Below are 5562 nucleotides of genomic sequence, written 5' to 3' on the forward strand. Positions count from 1 at the left end.
ACCAGTTCAGTTCACAGGTCAGCAGAGGCAGCTCAATCCCCTCGCAAACACTTCATGGGTGTGCCAATAGTCTAGTTCTTTTGAGTTGGGATAGCAAACATGAATCAGCAGTGCTAGCACAACCTAGCAGGAACAGCCAAGCCAGAGCCAAATCAGCATGTGTCAGCAGGAGAGACCAGAGCCTGTTAACAGGATCACTAGGAAAAGTTCTTGGCTGTGCCTCTCTCAGCAAAGGTCAGTAAAGACTCAAGACCAACACGTGTTGCACAGCTAGCTCTACAGGCAAGCCCAGCCAAGCCTCAATAATTGTCCGTTGAGACCTATTTATACGCCTTCCAAACATCATGTGTCCACCATGGTTCTTGCCTCACCACATGTCTTGCCTAGTCTTAGCAAGTTCCATATGAGTCTATCTTAGCTTACATCACTCTGCCAATTGGTCCAAGTCCATGAAAGTCACAAGAAGCTGCAGCATACCACTAGAAGGTTTTTGATGCATTTCTATGGAGTCCCGACAAATGCAGCTCAACTATACAATGTAAGGCGGACCAATACACGTGTGTTATTAGGGAAGAATTATTCATCATGTGAGAGGAAACATGTGCTGTTTGACAGTTAGGGACTAGTTAGCATCAGTCACCATATTATCCAGTTGCTTACACTTACATCCTGATTTTACACTTTCATTTTTATTTACAACTGAGTACTAGACCATACTCTACAGATGTGTGTCACACTTCCATTTACACATGTGTCAGTTGATGGGTGTCTGAGCTGATTCCATTGTTTAGACACTGAATAAAGCAGCAATGAGGATGGTGGGCAAGTGCTCATTGCTAAGATGGAAAAATCCTTGGATTTCATGCCCAGGAGTGAGTTCTCTGAGATTTAATCTTATCATGTTGAAGGAAGCCCCTTTAAAATTAGAGAATCTCCCAAAGCTCAGAAATAGACACCTCAGTCCCCTCAAGAAGTCTGAAAAACTGGCAAGATTCACTAGTGACCTCCTACCTCAAGCATATATATATATATATATATATATATATATATATATATATATATATATAATCAGTAAAGACGGATGGTTGACATTGTCAGAGAAGATGAGCTGCATAGATGATGCTCAAACCAGCCACGAGCAGACACCAGTCAAGCTGCCTGAACCTGATAAGACAAGACAAGCTGCTTGGAGGAGGTGGTGAGTGGCTTGAAAGACACACTTCCTACCTCAGGTGAGCTGCCTCACAGGATGATTCAGCTGTCATTCAGTCCTTCATGCTTCTGTCGGTAACCCCTCACCCACACTCAAAGTCCCCCCCCCAGTAAATCTCACTGATTCACTGAGCTTTAGATATGAATCAGTGATTAAGAGCACTGTTTGCAAGCTCCCAGGGACTAAACCACCAACCATCAAGAATGCATGGAGGGACCCATGGCTCCAGCCACATATATAGCAGAGGATTACCTTATCTGGCATCAATGAGAGGGAGAGGCCCTTGGTCCTGTGGAAACTCAATATCCCAATGTAGGGGAATGACAGGGCAGTGATGAGGTAGTGGGTAAGGGAGTTCCCTCATAGAAGTAGGGGAGAGGGGGGATGAGATAGGGGTTTTGGAGGGGAAATTGGAATTATTTCTATTCCTGATCACTGACATTGTAGCTAGAATAGCATAGAAGCTTAAGGAGTCCTGGTCTGCATTTTCCTGAGAAGTGTGTAACCCTTGTTTGTTTGGTTTGGCTTTAGTGTGGCTTTGTTGTGTGTTTGGGTTTTTTTTGCTTTGGTTTTCCATTTTAAATTTTGAGTTTATTCCATCATTAGAACATTTTTTCCCTCCCTTTCGTCCTGCTAAATCCTCCCAATACCATCCTGTTCCGTTTCAAATTCATGGCCTGCTTCTCATTAATTCTTTTTTTTTGACCCAATGGGTAAGATATAATTGTGCACCTAAACATACAAAGCCCAGTACCATCCATTCCTTGAGAACATTTATAACAACCTGTAAATACACAGAGAGGAATCTTAACGTCAGCCTCCATCGTCCTGCCATGGCTTCTCTCTCCCTCCCTCCTCCTGTCTCTTCCTTTCTGTTCTAATCTCCTTCTCTTCCTTCAAACTTCTCTCCTGCCTATCCTTCCTTCTCCTCCAATGACAGGCCTCCTGCTATCCTGTACCTGCCCCTCACCTGTGCTTTACAAATTCAATGGGGAGAAGGTTCTGGTGAAGTCACCTGATTAGTGAGTAGGTGACTAGGCAGCTGTCCTTGGGGCAGTGGAATTAGCATCAAAACACAGATAACTTCAGGGCAAGCTGGAATGTTTAACTCATTAATTCTTACTGCATACATATATGTCTGTAGAATCATTTCATTGATGGTAAACATCAGAATGAATAGTTGTTCTCTAGCAGTACTTTGATCTTGAATGCTGCTTCTGGTAGCATAAAAGCTATTCCTCAGGAAAGAGTTTGTTTTATTTTGTGACAGGGTCTGTTTGTGTATTGACACCTATCTGGACTCTCTGTATAGATCAGGCTGGCCTTGAACTCAGGTTCTCCAAAGAGCTGGGATTGAAGGCTTGCATGACCTTGACAAACTAAATGTAACTTTTTGTTATTCTTTCTTTCTTCCTTCCTTCTCTCCCTCCCCTCCCCTACTTCTCCTTCTTCCTTCCTTCTCTCCCTCCCTTCCCCTCCTTCTCCTTCTTCCCTCCCTCCCTCCTTTCTTTTGTTTGTTTGTTTGTTTGTTTGTAGAGACTAGGTTTCATTGTGTAATTTTAGCTGTTCTGAAACACACTCAGTAGACTAGGTTGGTCTTGAACTGAAAGAGATCTGCCAGACTCTGCCTCCACAGGGCTGGGATTAAAGTTATGCACCAGCATTGATCTTCCTGACTATTACCCAAGGTAAAGGCACAACCTACTTTTTAAAAATGAGTAACAATAGGATCCTATGTCTACTCTTAATAAAGACTTCTATTACACTAAATTGGAAAATCTAATCAAAATAGGTGAGATTCCAGGTGCATATAACATATCAAATGTAAACAGCATGAAACAAACAATATTAACAACGCTACACATAGCAATATGAAGTAATTATAAAATGCCTCCTTTTTAAAGAATTATTTTATTTACATTCCAGCTATTGCCACACCCCTTCACGGTCTCTCTTCCCACAGTTCCTCATCCTATTTCATCCCCCTTGCCTCCAAGAGGGTCCTCCCCACAACCAGCCTTCGCCCTTCCCTGGGGCCTCATTAAGTGCATCTACCACTGAGGCCAGCCCAGGCAGTACTCTGCTATATTTGGAGGCCTCAGACCAGCTACTGCATGATGCCTGGTTGGTGGCTAGTCTCTGGAGACTGCTGGTCTTCCTATGGGTTCACCCTCCCCAACTGCTTCTTCAGTCCTTCTTCTAATTCAACCATAGGGGCCCAACTTAAGTGAAATGGTTGGGTGTAAATATCTGTGTCTGTCTCAGTCAGCTGCTGGTAGAGCCTCTCTGAGGACATCCATGCTAGGCTCCTGTCTTCAGTCACTTCTCTATTTTTGTCCCTGCAGTTCTTCTAGACAGGAACAGTTCTGGGTTAGAAATTTTGACTGTGGATTAGTAACCCTGTCCTTCCACTTCTATCTACGGAGGTGGACTCTTGAGTTCCCTCTTCCCATTGTTGGGCATAAAATGCCATCCATAAAACAATCCCATCACAAGATGGACAGGACTTTATTTCATATAACTAATGTCAAAGCTACTTAACATTTACTACTTCCTGACACAAAAAAGCAAGACTTTCTGACTCTTAACTATTACCTGACATGAAACCAGAGTCTGCGCCAGGCTTGGTGGACCATCTCATTAATCCTAGCGTTCCAGAGGCAGGGTAGGCTGATCTTAGTGAATTCAAGAAACAACAATAACAACAGCCTGTCTCAAAAAACAACAATAACAACAAACAAACAATTAAACCAACCAAAATTTAACAAATACAAGCACCCCCACCGGATCCTGATACAATCAAAAAAATTATAGACTGATGTGGTAATTTGAAAACAATTTTGAGGGGCAGGGACATGGCTCGGAGGTTAAGAGCACTGTGTGCCCTTCCAGAAGTCCTGAGTTCAACATCCACATCATGGCTCACAACCATCTGTAATGGGCTCTGATGCCCTCTTCTGGTATACAGGTGTACATGCAGATAGAGCACTCACGCAAAAGAAGTCTTTTTTTAAAACGTTTTTTGAGCTGGGCATGGTAACACACTTCGTTAATAACTGTGCTATGCAGAGAAAAACCTGTCCCAAATGAATGAGTGAATGAACGAATGAACTCCCCCAAGTTTTCTACTATTAGCTATTTCATACTGGCATATTGCATTTGCGTGCCCACATCAACTATTGACCAGTCTCACCTCCTAAACCTCTGTTCTTCTGCTCTACAATTCCAACAAATCTCTCTGTCGTGTTCATCTCTCTTCATATTGCCAGCCCACTAAGATTTATAAGAGACATTTGTGAGGATGTGGGTTTGGATCTATGTGTTGGAGCCTGATGTGCTCAGAAGAGAATAACAGTATTCTCCTACAGTCTATCTATAGCCAACATCAGGTAAAGTGAGCCATTCCCTTTCCTATACTGGCTGTGGTCTTGTATGGGGCCAGTGCAGACAAGGACAGCTGCTGTTGGTTACTGACTACAATAGTTGTATGGAGTCTAGAGAATGGTTTTTCTTAGCCTTTCCCCTCTTATTTCCTAACCACTCTTCTTTTGGTGTTCCCACAGCTAGAGATAGGATGGAGTAACTGACTTTATTAGGACTAGAACTATTTACCTTATTTATTTTTTGCATCTGTGAGAGTTAAGGTCTCTGCATTCAACACTCAAGGAGAGGGGCGAGAGGGAAGGGGAGGGGAGGGGAGGGGGAAGGGGGAGGGGAGAGGAGGGGAGGGGAGGGGAGGGGAAGGAAACAAACAATTCTGTTTTTTCTCACCTTAAGTATGAGTCACAGACTAGCTTTCTGAGTTAGTAAAATGACAAGTCCGCCATCTAGTGGTACAAGTAGTACAGCACAGAATGAATTCTGCCCTGGGCAGATAGCCAAAGGGTTGTTGACCACTGACTTCTTGAGACACCTACTTCTTTTCAAAATCCAAGTTCTTTACATGTCTCTTCCCAAGTCAAAACTCCAGGCTTTGCTCTTGGCTTCTCATGTTTGTGTTTTGGGGTTGGGACTCGGGCTTCTGAATTCAGTCTGTGTTGTTGTTTGGTATAAAGTATGCATTCCTGAGTCCAGTGGGGGTATTAGACGGCCTGTCTTTTATCTAAAGGGTTCTGTACTCACTACGGGGGTCAGATATCAGGGTGTAGAGTCGTACCAGATCCACTTCTGGTCTAGCAGCAAGCATGTGGGGAGGCTGGGCAAGCTGAGCTGTGTGGAAAGCAGTCTAAGACAAAGTGGGAGGGACCGGTCTCCGCAGGGCCGGGCCACTCGCCCGGAAACGGAGGGTGCAAGGATGTTTGTTGGACCTTACAGGGGTACAGTAGAAAGCGTTCCGAGTGGGAGGAGTT

The sequence above is a fragment of the Rattus norvegicus genome, chromosome 1, assembly GCF_021556685.1.
Source record: "Rattus norvegicus strain SHRSP/BbbUtx chromosome 1, alternate assembly SHRSP_T2T, whole genome shotgun sequence".
NCBI classification, from domain to species: Eukaryota; Metazoa; Chordata; class Mammalia; order Rodentia; family Muridae; genus Rattus; species Rattus norvegicus.